We start from the raw sequence: 18,636 nt of genomic DNA, 5'->3' as shown, positions 1-18,636 counted from the left end.
TGAAATATACTTGGAGTCGAGTGTGGATTTCATGCTCTTTATTCAGCTCATAGTGGTGAGGAGGAATGGAAGTTCCCCCGAAATGTCTGCTTTATATACATTATTTATACAATGGGCCCCGTGTGATTGGCTAATTCTGGGATTCTCCTGTAGGCCAATCCGGTTGCAGATTCACTTCCACCCAGAGTTGGATTGGGTGGCTCTTGTGGACCAATCAGACTGCTGCATTCTGGATCCTATTGTTCTAGGACCATTCAGACTGCTGCATTTTGGATCCGATTCAACTCAGTACATAACAAAAATGATGACATTTGCTCTCTTGGCTACCCTCCTCTCTCTTTTCCTAGTCACTGGTTGTGCCAACTCTGATATGTTAATTCATTTGGGCTCCACCCCAGCTGGTCTCCCTTCACCCATATCAGACCAACCCCCTCCCTCCCCACCTCACACACTCCTTCCACTCACAGCTTGCCCCCAAGCCCTTCCCCCTCCTCTCACGGTTCACCCCAACCTTCCCCCCTCTTTCCAGGGAGGTGGGTGCTTCACCCAGTGGCTTTCTCAAACGCTCTGTGGGGTTCCTCTCCCCTCTTCCCCTTGCCAATGAAAGTGGATCGCAAAAAGTTTTCCTCCCTCTCTCAGAGTGCCAGAACTTGGGGACAACCAATGAAGCTTCACGACAGAGACAGGGACGTCCTTCTTCCCACGGTTCATCTATGGGACTCCCAACCAACTTGGATGGCTTTAAAAGAGGATGAGAGAGAGGGTGATGGATGGCTGATAGTCAGAGGCAGCAGTGCTTCTGAATCCCAGTTGCTGCCAAAGACAGGAGGGCTCTTGTGCTCGGATCCTGCTCTCGACTTTCCTATAATGTGCGTCTGGCTGCTCACTTTGGGAACAGGATCCTGGGTGAGATGGGATCTCGACAAAAAAAACCGGAGCAGAATCCCTAAGATGAGACCAAACTTTGACCAGAGTGGAAATGGAGGTGGTCTTCAAACGGAGTGTGTGTGCGTGTGTTGTGTTGTGTGTATACTACCCCACTGTCATGGACTGACCACTTCCTGTTGAAGTTTGTGCTTGTAGGGGCAAACCTTCTCTGCAGAGCTGGGAGACCAGTCTGGATAGTTAGGCTTGGTGAAGACTTGACGTTTCCATGCCCCAAAAAGTTTTTGATTTGAGTTTCCACTGAAATGAGGCTGCATTTTAATGTTTTAATGTTGTATTTTAATCTTGTTTTTAAAGCTGTATTTCAATCAATTGTTTTCATATTTGGGGTTAGCCGCCCTGAGCCCGGTCTTGGCTGGGGAGGGCGGGGTATAAATAAATTATTATTATTATTATTATTATTATTATTATTATTATTATTATTATTATTACACCACCACCACCCCGTCATTTGACAGAATTTGGCTTGGTAAGCCTGAAAAAAAGGAGACTGACAGGAGATCTGAGAGCCATCTTCAAATATCTGAAGGGCTGTCACCTGGAGGAGGGATCAAGCTTGCTTTCTCCTGCTCTGGAGGGCAGGACTCGAACCCTTGGCTTCATGTTACAAGGAAGGAGCTTCTGACTAAGCATCAGGAAAATCTTTCTGACAGTAAGAGCTGTTGGATTGTGGAACTGTCTCCCTTGAGCAGTTGTGGACTCTCCTTCCTTGGAGGTTTCTAAGGAGAGGTTGGATGACCACCTGTCATGGATGCTTCGGTTGACATTCCGACATTGCAGGGGGCTGGACTAGATGAACCTGGAGGTCCCTTCCAACTCTAAAATGCTATGATTCTCTGATCCAGCAGACTCTTTTTATGTAGAATCATAGAATCATAGAGTTGGAAGAGACCACAAGGGCCATCGAGTCCAACCCCCTGCCAAGCAGGAAACACCATCAGAGCACTCCTGACATATGGTTGTCAAGCCTCTGCTTAAAGACCTCCAAAGAAGGAGACTCCACCACACTCCTTGGCAGCAAATTCCACTGTCAAACAGCTCTTACTGTCAGGAAGTTCTTCCTAATGTTTAGGTGGAATCTTCTTTCTTGTAGTTTGGATCCATTGCTCCGTGTCCGCTTCTCTGGAGCAGCAGAAAACAACCTACAATGCAGAAAACAACAAACAATGTACTTATGCATATGTATGAACACAGCTGAAGGCAATGGTCCTGTTACACAGTGCATCTCCCAGACTCTTGGGATATGATATTCATTCTCTCTTTCTCTCTATTCACAATACATCTTTCTTCCAAGGGAACCTCCATGGAGGGCAAGAACTTCAAAGAACCAGCAGGTGGTGCTCCAGGAGCGGTTGCTTGTTGTAGATGGAGACGGAAAACTGGGAAGTTTCCATTTCACCCAGTGACCACAGGGAAAGGATGCCGTGACTAATCCTGTGGCTTGTTATTATAGAAAAATTGGGGGTTGTCTTTTACAGCCCCGTTCTCCATCAAGGGACTCCTTCTCCCCTAAGTCCATTATCAGTTAGAGAGGAATGGATGGAGGCAGGAGGCAGCAGCAAGCAAGCAAGCTAGCAAGCAAGGTGTTTAATTTTCTTCTCCCACTGCAAGGAGGTGAGGATCCAGAAAAAAGGTGTGTAGGAGCTTTCAAAGACTTTAGAAATTTCCCAGCCCCTTAGCCAGAGACCACCCAAAAGCATCATGCAAGCATCACAGAAAGAAGCAGTCTACACAAAATATCCCCTTAAAACAGGATTCGAAGCTTTCTCCAAGATACTTCCTTCTGCAGAGAACTATTTGGGGTCATTAAGACTCAAGGTGGCTTCTGGATTGCTCTCCTGCACTCTTCCAGACATGGGGTTTATCTACTTATATGTGTGTGTGCTTACATTGTGCACTTAGGAACATTCGTTTTATTTATGACAGCTTTGAATTCAGAACACCTCTAGTCATCACATACAGCTCCCAAGTTAAAACAGTACAACGCATCATCAGAGATCTACAACCTCTCCTGGACAATGATAGTTCTCTTTCTCAAGCTCTGGGAGGAAGACCTTTCATTGCCTACAGACAGCCACCCAATCTTAAACAACTCCTAACCCACAATAATACTACAACCAGACGTAACACGGACACTGGCACCAGAGCCTGCAATAAACCCAGATGCCAACTTTGCTGCCACATACACCCGGACAACACCATTACTGGCCCCAACAACATCACACATACCATCTCGGGACTATTTAATTGCTCATCGTCTAACATTGTATATGCCATCAAATGCCTACAGTGTCCTTCAGCTCTCTATATTGGACAAACAGGCCAAACCTTACGCCAAAGAATAAACGGACATAAATCGGACATCAAGAATCACAAGACAGAGAAACCAGTAGGAGAACACTTCAATCTCCCAGGACATTCTATACAAGATCTCAAAGTAGCTGTTTTACTACAAAGGAATTTCAGAAATAGACTGGAAAGAGAAGCTGCTGAATTGCAACTCATTACCAAACTTAAAACCATGGAGAGACCTGGTCTGAACAAAGACATTGGATTCTTATCTCATTATACATGACAAAGCCATTTTCCACCTTCTCACCCCTTGCTTTTTCCTGCAAGACCTATTGCAGTCGTTAAGAGTCGTCAACAGGCTCATCACAGCTATCTGCCAATCACCCATTCCCACCACCCTTCTGAGTAATACCCCTCCCCACCTTCTCACTATATAGAAGGATCTGGCAACTTCTGTTTCAGTGTATCTGAAGAAGTGTGCATGCACACGAAAGCTCATACCAAGAACTAACTTAGTTGGTCTTTAAGGTGCTACTGGAAGGGGAAAAAAAATTTGTTTTGACTATGGCAGACCAACACAGCTACCTTTCTGTAACTTGAATTCTTATGACCCTGTATATGGGAGATAGAATTCCAAACGATCTCCTTCCTTAATTTTCTGAAGGCTGCCTTTGCAAAGGCAGCTGACACCAGTCCCAGAATGCTCACAACTAGGGACAGAGGAAGCTGGACAGTTACGAGCTCTCAGACCTACAAAGGGAGCCATCCCCTGAGAAACAGCAGCATCAACAATGGGAGCAGGGAGAGGTCCTTGAGCTATTGCAGTCCTGAGTCCTTTCAGCCTTTGTAGGTCAAAACCAGAACTTTCAGTTGGGTCCAATTCAAAGTTCTTTAGCTTGGACTAGAAGACCCACAGGGACCATTCCAACTTTACAATTCTAGAATTCTCTAATTTTACTCCCTTTTGACCTGGAAGGGGATGTGTCTAGCATTGCTTCCCTGGAGCGGAAGACCAGGATTTAAATTCCCATCTAGCTATGAAGCTCACTGGGTGACCCTAGGTGACCTTTCAGCCTAGACTACCTCATAGGGTTGTTGCCAGGAAGGTGTGCAAAGAAGGGGGACCAAGATGATCAAGGTTCTGGAAAAGAAGCCATATGTGGAATGGTTGAGGGAGCTGGGTAGGTTTAGCATGGAGAAGAGGAGACTGAGAGGCGATATGATATTCATCTTCAAATATCTTAGGGGCTGTCACGTAAAAGATGGAGCAAGCTAGTTTTCGCCTGCTCTGGAGAGTAGGGCCCAAACCAATGGATTCAAATTCCATGAATGGAGATTCCTACTAACACTAGGAAGATCTTTTTGAAGGAAAGAGTTGTTTGACCATGGAATGGACTCCCTCAGAAGGTGGTGGACTCTCCTTCAGTGGAGAATTTTAAGCAGAGATTGGATGGCCACCTGTCAGAGATTCTTTAGCTTGGACTAGTTGACCCTCAGGGTCCCTTCCAAATCTATAATGCTAGGATTCTCTGATGATAATTGCAATCTTACTGCATTTTGACTTGAAAGGGGATGTGTCTAGCATTGCTTCCCCCACGCCCACCAACTGCCCCCCTGAACCTCCTTCAGATATGGGCCAATTCCCAATTCCACGGGTTTGCACAGAAACACCTGCCAGTTACTCCCAAATCAAATAAAAGTCACAGTATGGAGAGGAACTGGCAGAGCCATAACCCAGCACCCCTTTTCATAGAAGGCACCACCACACAGAAATTTCCAATGCTTGCATTTATTGAAAGGAAAAGCTTAAGCAAATGAGCAGACAAACCCAATCCTAAACCCAGTTACAAAGATGCCAGCCTCACTGAGCACAGCAGGACTTGCTCTGGAGTAAACGGGCAGAAAGGATTGGGCTGTGACGGATCCTTCCCAGAAGCGCCTTCAGCAGCAGCAGCAGCAGCAGTGAGCAAAGAGGTTTCTGCAGAGGTGCAGTCAAGGCAGCTGCATCTCCGGAGAAGAAGCGGGGTGGTCTTCCTTTCATCAGAGATGATGCGTGATGGGTCTGCTGTAGAGTTAAATAATAAAGATAGAAAACACCATGAATATCGGGGGTGCTCAAAACAGGCCAGTAACTCCTTGAAAGAGCAAAGAGCTGAACGCTATCGGAACTGGGATTTCACATGTTGGTGGGGTGGGGTTCAGTTCAGATTTTCTGCTGGATGTTCAGAAGTTGGGAGAGGTCTCCATCCCAAATCCAAACTGCTCCATGCACTTTCTGGAGCTGATGGGAGATGTACTCCAATACATGTGGTGGCCACCTGGTTGACAAAGGCCTCCCTCCAGGCTTTTAAAAGCCTTGTTCCACATGTAGCTCAGTTATCCTACTCCTATTTTCTAAAGTTGATGGAGTCAAGTGGCTCCAAATGTCATCAGGGAATTCTCAAGGTCCAAACCAAAAACAGTCAATTTAGCATTCGGGCGAATCTAGCCAGTGCCCCCCCTTGTGGCTGTTAAGGGTCAAAGACAGGGGGAAGAAGCAGAGCTGTAACTCTCAAGCCTTTGGGGTCGTGACTCTTTGAGATGCCATAGACGTATTTCCAGGCACAGGTATGGTTTTGCCTATAACTCACCTTAGCTGCGCTTGCAGCAACGCCTGTCTCCCGAACACTTCCCAATCTCTTTCTCGCCTTTGTTGCAGGTTTTTCTGCAGCTGCCCCCATTGTTCTGGCAATCCTGGGTGGGACGTTGAGCTCCGGTGAAATCTGCAGGGGAAAGGGAAGAGAAAAGCAAACTAAGAGAGGAAGGTGCAACTACCAAGGAGAGGATCTACCTGGGAAGGCTACTCCATCTCCCAGGACTGGAATGGGGAGTGAGAGCCAGGGGCGGAGCTACCTGCCCCAGAACCTGGAGCTGCTCGGGGGTGTGGCTAGCTGGCTGCCACCCGCACAGTGATCGTGAGGGGGTGGTGCAGCGATGTCAACCCCCCCTCACGGCTGACACCCTTCCCTTCCCCGCTGTACCTTCAGCAGGAGATCTGAGCCTGTGTCAGAGTCACTGGCTTCCCTGGGAGCCACTAGGAACCTTGGAGAGAGTTCTCTTGCCCAGGAAACTGGCCCACTCTTTCCCCCACCACAAAGCTGAATTCGCTGAAATGTGTTATTTCAGATTTTATAGCAACAGCTTCTTTGAATTAGATTCCATACTTTAGGATTGGGATGGCAATCAGATCCTAAGAGCCTGGCTGCTGGATTAGGCCAAAGGGGCCCCATCTAGTCCATCAACCTGGTCTCACAGTGGCCAACCAGACGCCCCATTTGGGAAGCTCTCAAGGGGGTCAGAGGGTCAAGAGAATTCCCCACCCATCCCTTTGGGATTCCCTGCAAGTGGGATTCAGAGGCAGGTTTAAAAGGAATAAAGCGGAGAGCTGTGGAGCTTCTCAGAGAAGAAGCATCTGAGAAGAAGGCCATACCTGGAGCCACCAGCATCAGGAGGAGGAAGGCGAAAGAGAGGAGGCAAAAGATCTTCATGGCTGGAGGTTGGTGGGAATCCTGGAGATGCCTGAAGCCAAGTGGAAGAGCAGTTGTCTGGGGAAGGAGAGGTCCCTCTACTTATAGGTGGATGGAGGACTGGTGAAACCTTGTGGGAAACCAAATGTCTTTCACAGCATAGATGTCACAATCCCTGTGGGGTAGAAGAAGATGAGAATTGCTGTCTGGATTTGAGTAATGCTCTTGTGCAAAACCACATATGGAACAATGACTACAAACCAGGATAGTGTCACTGACTGATAAAGAGAAGCAGAGAGAGTTGTTTCTGAAACTATGGCATTGGAGAATTAATTTCCCAGCTATGCATTGAGTTTACCATGAAGTTAATAGAGGAAAAGCACATTCTTGGAGGAGAGGGCTAACAGGGCTTCTGGCTCCCAGGGCTCTCTTTTCCCTCCACTGCTTCAGTCTCTGAACTCCAGTTGCTCACTATCACAAGCGAGTCCATGGCTGTTTCCCATATGTGTGTTTCTGGTAGCCTTCTTATTACCATTTGACTCTTGTAGGCTGCTGGTCTGATCCAGCAGGGATCTCCTTATACCCTTTGCAGAGTTAAAGTTTCTTCAGATAATACATTTGTAAAAGATCCTTCACAGCACACAGATGACTTTGAAAGGTTGTTCCTTGTGAGTTATCAATGGTACCCCGCTGTGTGGTTTTGGGTACCCATGGCGCGACTGGACACCTGAATTTTCCTTCAACGAAGAGACAATTTGGAAGGATGATTCTGTTCTGGTTCACTTTATGTTGTGGAAAGTGCAAATTAGCTGGGCGGTCCTTTAATTGCCAACTGAATTTAGTGTCCCCCATTTCCCTGGCAAAAACACAAAGAGGACCCCACTGGCAAGCAATCCATTGAAGAACGAAAGTGTGATTTTTTAGCATCCTTTTGAGGTCATTCCTTTTCTTTTCCATATTTGGAGTACAAATAGTGGGGAGAGGGGAGAAGAGACATATCTTCTTCTTTGACACCTGAAGGTGTTAAAAAAAAGAGAGAGGTTATACCTGTATAACCTCTGTATAACCTATATACGGCGGCCCATGGTTTTTAAAATGAGCAAGGTCCTAACCAAAGAAGAATGGCAGCTTAAGCTAGTGGAATATGCAGCAGCTTGCAGATCTAACGTACAGAATAAGAGAACAAGAAAACATTAGTTTAAAGAAGATTGGAAAATATTTATTGACTATATGGGAGGAAATTGTGTGCACTTGAAAACGTTGGCTGCATTAAGATAAATTCAACAGTGTAAATAAGTTTTGATGGATGTAATAATAAAATACTGAATGGTTTAGTTTATATAAAATATACTGGGATTTATGCTATGCAAAATGAACCATGGAAAGAGAAGGGAAGTCACTGGTATTCTCTCTAGCACACTCTCTGCATTCCTGTCATTCTCACAGCGAGGTGGAGATGATAAACTACCCTTCACAGCTCTCTGGGAAGAATGCGAGCCTCTCTTTTGTTGGCTGCTTCTCTACTCCTCTGGAGCTCTTATACCTTGGGCAGAAGTGTTCATGACACATGTGAGGCTGGTGGGAGTTTTTGCACTTCTATATCGCTTGTTTGTCACAACAGCCTCTCATTGGTTTACAAAGGAGAGTGTGAGCTTGTGGGAGAGAGCAAGGGGTGCTGGACTAGACAGGCCTTTGGGCTGGTCCGTTTCAGGGCTCTTCTCATGCAAAGTCCTTCAGATCCACATCTCATACCATCATTTCCACCTGGGCTTTCCCTCCACCATCTGCAGCTCAATGACTTGTCTCCAAATTCACAAATTGACTCCAGATTCCTCTCCTCTCTCTGGACAGTGGTGAGGAAACCATCTCTGCCCCAGGAACCACCAGAATCTGATCTGGAGAGTCATTCTTTAGAGCAGATTTTGAGGATGCCTGGGGGAGTCTTCAGGAGAGAGGAGGAAATGTCCTATACCAAGCAGAAATCTCTTGCCTGAACAGGACAGCAGCCTTGGAAACCACCCAATCATTCCAGCCCCTAACTGTTCCATTGCCCTTCCAAGCCCTCAATCAGACTCCATATCCATTTTTCCAAAGAAAGGGCAGGTTTAACTCTCTTTTTCCGAATGGTCTGAATGTGTGTGTTGTGCTGTTTGCATTTTACTTGTGGTGCTGAAGCAACACTTTGTTTTGATATTGTTGGCAATGGCAGGCATTAGTATGAAATTGTGTGCACTGTTGTGAATTTATGTGTCCGTGGGAGAGAGATGGGGGCTCAAAAGTGAGGGTCACACTCTCATGTTATTCTGGGGGAGGAGTATTAGTGCCGGTCGTGAGCTGTTGGCCTGTGCTGTGTCCTGTCCTGTGAAACCTATGGGGCATCTGCTCATCTTTTGCAACCAGCACAGACATGGGATGTCTTCAGCATCCTTTCCTGAGAGACTGAAGTGCAAGATGCAGCAGGCAAGGTGGGAGTCTGTGGTCTCACCGCTGAGTTCTGTTTCCTCACCATGTCTGGCTCCAAGTCAGACAAATATTGCTCCATGATCAGCGAATGTCCACAGGCTGAAAAGGTGTGAAGTAACAGGCAGCTGCTTCCATGAAACACAGTGGAATTGGGAATTGGCCCGGATCAGAAGAAGGTTGTGGCAGGGGGAGGTTTGTGAGAGTTGGGGACAGCAATGCCAGGTCAAAATGGAGCAAAATGGCATTTATCATAGAGTCCTAGAATTGTATATTTGGAAGGGACCCTAAGAGTCATCTAGTCCAAGATAAACAATCCCTGACAGGTGGCCATTGAAACTCTGCTTAAAAGCCTTCACTGAAGGAGAGTCCATCACCTTTGTGGGTTTTTTTGTTTTTTGACTTTCCTGTTATATCTCGTCGTCAACACATACTATGTTTCAGCCATACATAAAATAATAATAAAAAGATAAAAGTAAAGGCAAAGGACCTCTGACAGTTAAGTCCAGTCATGAACGACTCTGGGGTTGTGGCGCTCATCTCACTTTACTGGCCGAGGGAACCGGTGTTTGTCCGCAGACAGTTTTTCTGGGTCATGTGGCCAGCAGGACTAAGCCATTTCTGGCGAAACCAGAGCAGTGCACGGAAACGCCGTTTACCTTTCCGCCAGAGCGGTACCTATTTATCTACTTGCACTTTGACGTGCTTTTGAACTGCTAGGTTGGCAGGAGCAGGGACCGAGCAATGGGAGCTCACCCCGTCGCGGGGATTCGAACCGCTGACCTTCCGATTGGCAAGCCCAAGTCTCAGTGGTTTACACCACAATGCCACTCACATCCCCAAGAAAATATACTGCTGAGTATTTTTGCAGCCTGTTATGATTATTTTCTTGTTCTAATATTTTTCCATATAATCCATAGATAATATCCAGTCCTCTTGCCGTCTTCCCCCTTTGGTCCGCATCCCAACAGTGACTTCAAGATAGCCGTTCTCACTTTCTGCCATACTTGACATTTCCTTTCTTCGTTTTCTTGGGTGGGAACTGGTGGAAGCTGTCTGGGAGGTCCCTTGGGCTGTGCTCACCCTCCCCTCCAGGAATTGGTCTAATCCTCTCTTAAAATCCTCCAGTTTTGTGGACATCACTACATCTTGGACAAGCCAGTGGGAATTTGTGACACTGGTCCTGAAAGCAATGCAATGGCTGGCAGTGAACTACAGGGACCAATTTAGGGTGTCGGAATGAGCAGGCTCAAAAGTGCCCCTAAATAAGCATGCTTGTAACCAAAACACCTGGGAACCACACCCACACCTAACTCTGGAAATATACTCATTCCCATTTATAAAAGCATGCCCTGCTTTTTTCTGGCCACAACAGATTTGCTCAACAGATAGAAGCAACATTGATCCAACCACTAAAATACAGAACAAACTGAAAACAGAAGTAAAAATGAGAGCATTGGCCAATTCACTCAGTTTTGGTTTCTCCGTGTCTCTTTTTCCAAGCTGCAGCTGAGTTTTTCCATTTCAGTTTGCTTTTAAGAACAACACAGTCCCCAAGAAAACTCATCAGCATTTCTGTGTGGTTTTCTCCTGATAACATGTCTGTGTGTAATTTTGCCTGATCTGCAGATTTTGACAGGGCAAATTTCCCTGGATGAAATTCACTTTCACATGCTATTTTCATGAATATGTACGGGAACATCAGAGACACCCTTTGCCCTGGCTGTGCTTGGCTGGGCAATGACACTCTGATCTCTATAATGCCAAGGCTGTCGAGCATCTGAATGAGTGGGGCAGGTTGAGTGTGGGGAAAGGTGGAAGAGATGCAGCTGTTTCATTATGGGAGGTAAGGTGGATTCATAGAGGAGTTTGATGGGGACATCGAGTTAAGTTGAGTGTGGGGACATTCAGGAGAGATAAAAGAAAGGACCTTTTCATTCAGCATATGGTTAAACTACGGAACTCACTTCAACAAGAGGCAGTGATGACCAGCCAGTTTCATGGCTTTAATAGCAGATTGGGCAAACTCATGACTTGATCTGCCTTTCAATGGCAACTTGCCATGATGGCTTCTTCCTGCCTCTTCCTGGAAATGGCACTTAGGGCTACAGTTGTGACCAGCAGCCACCCGTATCCTACAGGGAAGGCCTTTTCAAACCCATCTAAGGTGGCAGCTGCCACCATGTTTGAAGGAGCAAAGTAAATACTTTAACAGTGTGCTGTGAAGGACCTGTTTTTTAAAAAATGCATCATCTGTATAAACTTTAACTCTGCAAAGGGCATTAGAAGAGCTTTGCTGGATCAGGCCAATGGCCTACAAGATTCAAGCATCTTGTTCTCACAGGAATAACCAGAAGCCAACGGAAACAAAATTTGGGAGCAACAGCAACCCCCTCACTTCTGATTCTGAGAACTGGAGTTCAGAGGCCAACAGTGGAGGGAGAACGTAGCCATGATGTCAAGTAGCCCTGATAGCGCTCTCCTCCAAGAAATAAAATATTTGTAATCTCAAGGCATTCTTGGGAAATTCCTTCATCGATGGCAACATTTTAGAAACAACCCAATTCCCTCTCTTTGCCGGTCATTCTTCCATATGTGGGTTTGCACAAGAACATTACTCAAAACCAGATGGCATTTCTCATCTTCTTCTGCCCCACAGGGCTTGCGACATCTATCCTGTAAAAGACATTTGGCTTCCCACAAGGTTTAAACAGGCCTCCATCCATTTATAAATAGGGGAACCTCTTCCACTTGGCTTCTGGTAGCTCCAGGATTCCCACCAGCCTCCAGCCATGAAGATCTTCTGCCTCCTCTCTGTTGCCGTCCTCTTCTTGATGCTCCTGGCTCCAGGTATGGTGATCTTCCCTTTTTTAACTTTTCACCTTTATTATTTTATTCACATAATATACACTCTTTACAACAAACAACTCCAAAAGAAACATACAACTCCAAAATAAAAATCATATGTAAGAAAACCGTAAGTCTCGTGTTTTCATTTACACTGATCTCCTGTCCGATAACTTTACTTGATATTTCTTGCTGCTTTCTGCTTTCCTTATAGAATCTTTATGAAGATTTAAATCTCTTAAATCCTATACCAATCTTTAACAATTTCAATTAATCACTTCACTTCCCTCCACCCACGTGTGATCTTCTTTGCCTATTATTTTTGTTATTGTTGTGTTATTCACTTTATTTGTTATTCCATCCTTGATATATTATTATCCAATCTCCTTGCGCCTTTTAAACTTTTGCATATTGATTTTTAAGCTCCAGCACCGACTATTTTTAATGTATTCCTTAACGCATTCCCACTCTTTATTAATTTTTTGATTAGAGTAGCCTCTAATTGATGCTGTTAATTTTGCCATCTCCACAAATTCAAGAAATTTCATTCTCCATTCTAATAATTCTGGTATTTTCTCAGTTTTCTCAGATTCTCTACAACTCTCTGCTTTATTCCTTTTAAACCTGCCTGTGGATCCGACTTGCAGGGAACCCCAAAGAGATGGGTGGAGAATTCCTTTGCCCCTCAGTCCTCCTTGAGAACTTCCCAAACGGGGCATCTGGTTGGCCACTTGAAGAGCAATGTGTTTCCTTTGGCTCGATCCAGAAATCAGGCTCTTTCTATGATTTCACTGTAATACTAATCTTGAAACATGAAATACCATCCATAGGAATTGCTTTAAGATGTTCAATTACATTTCAGTACATTCAGGTTTGCAGTGGGGAAGGGAGTGGGCCAGTTACCTGGGCAAGGGGGCTTCTCTCTCCAAGGTTGCCAGTGACCCCAAAGGGTAGCCAGTCTCTCTCTCTCCCCCCCCAATAAATTTTTATTATTTTCTTAACAGAGCCTTATACAATACATCAAACCACATATATACTTTTAGCTCTGCCAAGCTTGCAACTTCCCTCCTTCCCTTCAACGGGTATCCCTTATTCTCTTAAATCGCATATTTTAGTATTCAACCTCTTATCTGTCTTTACATTGTAGGAGTTATTTCAGTCCTGCCAGTGTTTTTAAGGTTTTAAAATTATCCTTTAGTTACACACTGAATTTACTCCAACTTTCCTGGAATCTCTGATCATCCTGATCCCAAATCCTGCCGGTCAGCTTGGCTATCTCCGCATAGTTCATCATTTTCGTCTGCCACTCCGCAATGGTAGGGATTTCTTGTAGCCAGTCTCTCTGACGCAGCCTTCCTGATCGCCTTGGCTCAGCTCTTTTGCTGAAGGTGCAGGCAGGAGGGGAAGGGTCTCTCTCTCCACCCCAGACCCTTTCCCTGCATTCATCCTGCACCAGCCTCCCCCAACGTGGGTTTCTTGCCCTGCAGGGTTATCAGGGAAGAAGAGCTGAAGGTGCAGAAGTGTGGGAATGTTCAGGGATGCAGGAGAGGATAGATTGTCTGATAATAGCCTTTCCAACTTGTGTTAACAAGTTCACAATTTAGCAGAGTAACATTCCCCTTTTTAAACTCGCAGCGGATGAGTTTGCTCAGGCTCGCTAAAGCCTCTATAATAACTGTTCTGGTATTTTCCCCTTATTCCCTCATCAAAGATAAGACACGACACAGTCTTCTATAAAAGTATAAAAAGAGTTTACTCACTCACATTCTGTTCACAGTCGGATCCCAGAAGGCAGACTTGGCTTAGAAAAGTAACATACACCTGGAAACTATCTCATAAGGAGACAGTCCCTTTGTCCTCTCTTGGTTGGAAGGCAAGAGAGCACCTTTGGCTAAGCAGATGTTGCTTCTTCGATGCATGTAGACAAAAAAAGAGAGACGGCTGCCCTGCCCTGTGCTTTTGTCGTTACCTGCACAGGTGAGGCCACGCCCACCTCTAGTCACATGCAGAGGAAGTCTGTCCCAGCCCAGAAGGAAACAGGAAGTTTACCTACTGGCTGGACAAATATTCCTCCCCATGTGTAAACATGTTCACTCTAGGAATGTTGTACTTGACTGCTCTTGTGTTTCACATCCCACAAGAAGGTCAGTTCTGGGGGTTCAGAGCTGGCTTCAAATTGTTCTTTTTCCTCCCCCAGATTTCACTGGAGCCCAAAATGCCAATGAAGCATGTCGCGTTGCCGGCGGGAGCTGCCATTATTTTAGGTGCTGGAAACGCAAAACAGAAATTGCTAAATGCACAGGAAGCAAAGTTTGTTGCCGTTAAGGTGAGTTAGGTCAAATTATAACTGTGTCTCAAAGAGAGACGACCCCAAAGTTACGGCTCCGTTTCCACCCACAGTCACAATATAATAATAATAATAATAATAATAATAATAATAATAATAATAAATTTTAAAAAATTATTTATACCCCGCCCTTCCCTGCCAGAGCCGGGCTCACGGCAGCTAACACCAATAAAATCACAGTAAAAACATAATAGGGGGGGAAGAGACGGGGGGATGAAAAGGGGGAAAAAAACAATTTAAAATACAGGTTAAAATGCAATTTAAAATGCAGCCTCATTTTAAAGTAGCTGATAAATCAAGACCATAAGGGGAGGGAAACATAAGGGTCAGACCGAGTCCAAACCAAAGGCCAGGCGGAACAGCTCTGTCTTGCAGGCCCTGCGGAAAGATGTCAAGTCCTGCAGGGCACTGGTCTCTTGGGACAGAGTGTTCCACCACGTTGGGGCCAGTGCTGAAGAGGCCCTGGTCCTAGTTGAAATCAATTTAACCTCCTTGAGGCTTGGGACCTCCAAAATGTTGTCATTTGTGGGCCTTAAGGACCTCCGCAGGGCATACCAGGAGAGGCGGTCCCGTAGGTACGTGGGTCCTAGGCCACATAGGGCTTTAAAGGTCAAAACCAGCACCTTAAACCTGACCCTGTACTGCACCGGGAGCCAGTGCAATTTCTCTTAGCCTGGAAAGGAAACCCATCTTCGGCTGACCCCTTCCTCAGATAGCAAAGGCAACCCACATGAAGCATCTCTGTGAAGGTTGTTTTTGTATCACAGAACTGTAGAGTTGGAAGGGAACCCACACACCCTGCAATGGCTGGAAGGGGAAGGGTTAAGTGTCCTGCTCAAATTTGTCATGGCTCATCACACACTGAGACTGAGTCTGGATCTGCACTACTTACCTGCTCCTGTTCCTCTGTTAAAGAAACAAAGACTCATAGAATGGTAGAGTTGGAAAGGACTCCAAGGGTCATCTAGTCCAACCCCTTACAATGCAGGAATCTTAACTAAAGCATTCCTGACAGATGGCCATCAAACCTGTGCTTGAAAACTCCAAGGAAGTCCACAACCTCCTGAGGGAGACCGTTTCACTTTCATTCAGCTCTTACCATCAGAAAATTCTTTATGATGTTTAGCCACAATCTCCTTCTGAAGGAGTCCTCCCATATAGGGCCTTTTGTCCACCCCTTCCCACACAATCTCTCCATCGAAAGGTCCCAATCCCATCTCATGCTGCCAGCATTCAAAGTATCACCCATCAGGACTTGCCTTTATGTTGGGGAGTGACTGTTTCGTTCACCAACCAGATCCTGAAAACTATTGCATGTGTGTTAGATTCTCTCCACCTGCACAGTTCCATGTTCCATGTGATGGTTTTGAGAATGCCCCTGCCCTTGTAGTACTTTCTCTCCAGGAGCTGAGAAAAGAGAACTCCAAAAGCAAGCAGAATAACCTTTGGCAACCCTTAAGATTAAGAGTCTCATGTTCAACCAACTGAGGACTACAACTCCCAGCAGCCCCAGGCTACAAGGTCATGTGATGATGGGTGTAGATGGGAGGGCTTGGGGTCAGGATGGAGACACCCCTCCACACACATACTTTTAGCTGGAGGTCTGAAACAAAGCCTCTGTGTGCAATTTGAGCACCTACAACAGCAGCTCTTCTGCCTCCCACTTGGGGTCACTGGTTTGGGTTTTCTGAACCACCTCCAACACCCATATTAACAGTGTTTCCTCCTCCCACAGGGGGGTAACTCTACAGATCTCCGGTGCAAGACCTCTGGTGAAAGGAAGACCACCCTGCTCTCCTCTGATGTGCAGCTGCCTCGACTGCACCCCCATCTCTGCTGTGGAAGAAACCGCTTTGTTTGATGCTGCTGAAGGCGATGCTGGGAATCATAGAATCATAGAGTTGGAAGAGACCACAAGGGCCATCGAGTCCAACCCCCTGCCAAGCAGGAAACACCGTCAGAGCACTCCTGACATATGGTTGTCAAGCCTCTGCTTAAAGACCTCCAAAGAAGGAGACTCCACCACACTCCTTGGCAGCAAATTCCACTGTCGAACAGCTCTTACTGTCAGGAAGTTCTTCCTAATGTTTAGGTGGAATCTTCTTTCTTGTAGTTTGGATCCATTGCTCCGTTTCCGCTTCTCTGGAGCAGCAGTAAACAACCTTTCTCCCTCCTCTATGTGACATCCTTTTATATATTTGAACATGGCTATCATATCACCCCTTAACCTCCTCTTCTCCAGGCTAAACATGCCCAGCTCCCTTAGCCGTTCCTCATAAGGCATCATTTCCAGGCCTTTGACCATTTTGGTTGCCCTCCTCTGGACACGTTCCAGTTTGTCAGTGTCCTTCTTGAACTGTGGTGCCCAGAACTGGACACAGTACTCCAGGTGAGGTCTGACCAGAGCAGAATACAGTGGCACTATTACTTCCCTTGATCTAGATGCTAGACTCCTATTGATGCAGCCCAGAGGGAACCGTCCTGTCTGTCTGTCTACTCATGAGAATCTCAATGCATTCTTTTTAATAAATGCAAGCATTGGAAACCATTGTTGTTGCTGTTTTAAAAAATATATATTTTATTTTCTTCCAACAACCAAAACACAGTCAAACCCCCCAGGTGGCTGATACATTGGGTATACAATATTCAATAATATACATATTCAATAATATTCAATAATAACATATTCAAATAAACCATATATACACATCTATATACCTTAACACTCCTCCTTCCACGAGGTTTATTTAACTTTTAACATTTTAATTGCCCCAAATTTTTCAAACCTACTCAAATAATTTATTATCTTCTCAAACCAATCCTCCTCTTTCTCATTGACCTTAAACCCTTTCATTCTATGTATCTTCACAGTTAGGTATTCTAAAATTATAATATTATTCAGTTTTTTCCTCCATTGGTTCACCCCTAACTCTTCTGCATTTTTCAAATTACTCGCTATAACCTGTCTGGCTGCAATTACCATCAATTTTACCCATTTGCATTCCTCTTTTAACTCAGTACTACTCAGGGTAATAAGAACCATTAATTTAGTTATTTCCACGTTCCTTCCCACAATTCCCGATATTTCTATACCAAGCTGTTTCCAAAATTCATTAACTAATGGACAGTCCCACCACATATGACTGTGCGTTCCCATCACTCCACATTTCCTCCAGCAACTCTTACTTCCAGATTTTGTAATATGATATAACCTTAATGGTGTATGATACCATTTTTCTACCAGCTTCAACCCATGGAAACCTTTGTGTAGGTCCATGTTCTGAAAAGGTGTGCTGGGTCTTGTTTTCTGTTGGACTCTAATATATGATGTGTGAAACACTTAAATGCAAAAAGACAGAGAGGCCAAGACAGGACATGTGGTTAGGATTCCATGGAGACATGAGATTCCTCCATGTGTGCAATATCCCGAAACAGGGCTGGGGAAGGTCTGAGCTCCTCCGAACTTCCTTGGCTGTTCTGATAGTGGCCAACCAGACGCCCACAGACAGGACCATAGCCCAAAAGTGCTCCTTCTTCCCACAGTCTCCTGCCATGACAATGGAGGTAGAACAAAGGCATTGTGATATGTAGCCAGAGGTATCTTCAACATTGCCTGGAGAACCCCCAGGATCCCATCCCTGTCTTATAGAATTATGGATTTGTACAGTTGGAAGGGACACACAGGGTCATCTAGTCGGGTCCCCTGCAATGCAGGAATCTCAGCTGAAGCCATCCAACTTTTGCTTAAAACCGCAAAGGAAGGAGAGACCACAATCTCCTGAGATAGACTGTTCCACTGTCAAATAGCTCCTACTGTCAGAAAGTTTTTCCGAATGTTTAGTTGGAAACTCCTTTCTTGTAAGTTGAAGACATTGGTCCGGGTCCCACCGGCAGAAAACAAGCAGCAGAAAACAAGCTTGCTCCATCTTCTGTGTGAAAGCCCTTGAGATATTTGAAGGTAGCTATCATATCTTCTTAAGGAAAGGTAGGTTGGAAGCTGCCCAAAACCTTGTGGTCATCCCTGGACAGGTGAGGCCCCACAGGTGAGTTCTTCCACCCCATCATCTGGGTGACACTCACAAAACTCTCCATATTTGATGCATCTTATGCTCTCCTCCCCCTCCTTTCTTGCTTCCATTACATCATACCTCTATTCCTCAAGGAGTCCCTCACCTCATGTGAACCTACCAAGACCCTGAAATCATCATCTGAGGCTGTTCTTTGTATTCCTCCTCCCCA

The 18,636-nt window shown here is 45.5% G+C and overlaps 2 long non-coding RNA genes across 2 annotated transcripts; one reads left to right on the top strand and one right to left on the bottom strand.

Annotated features, from left to right (window-relative positions):
* Positions 1-5,010: 5,010 nt before the first annotated feature.
* LOC128411481 (uncharacterized) lies at positions 5,011-6,826 on the bottom strand. Its single transcript, XR_008329818.1, has 3 exons — positions 6,707-6,826; positions 5,868-5,999; positions 5,011-5,302 (listed from the first exon to the last, which is right to left on the bottom strand). It is a non-coding gene; the product is annotated as an uncharacterized LOC128411481 (long non-coding RNA).
* Positions 6,827-11,959: 5,133 nt separating this feature from the next.
* On the top strand, positions 11,960-16,276 carry LOC128411490 (uncharacterized). Its single transcript, XR_008329832.1, has 3 exons — positions 11,960-12,053; positions 14,248-14,376; positions 16,133-16,276. It is a non-coding gene; the product is annotated as an uncharacterized LOC128411490 (long non-coding RNA).
* The last annotated feature ends 2,360 nt before the right edge of the window (positions 16,277-18,636 follow it).

Source organism: Podarcis raffonei, chromosome 3 (assembly GCF_027172205.1).
Source record: "Podarcis raffonei isolate rPodRaf1 chromosome 3, rPodRaf1.pri, whole genome shotgun sequence".
In the NCBI taxonomy this organism is placed as follows: domain Eukaryota; kingdom Metazoa; phylum Chordata; class Lepidosauria; order Squamata; family Lacertidae; genus Podarcis; species Podarcis raffonei.
This window is presented reverse-complemented; position numbering and strand designations above follow the sequence as displayed.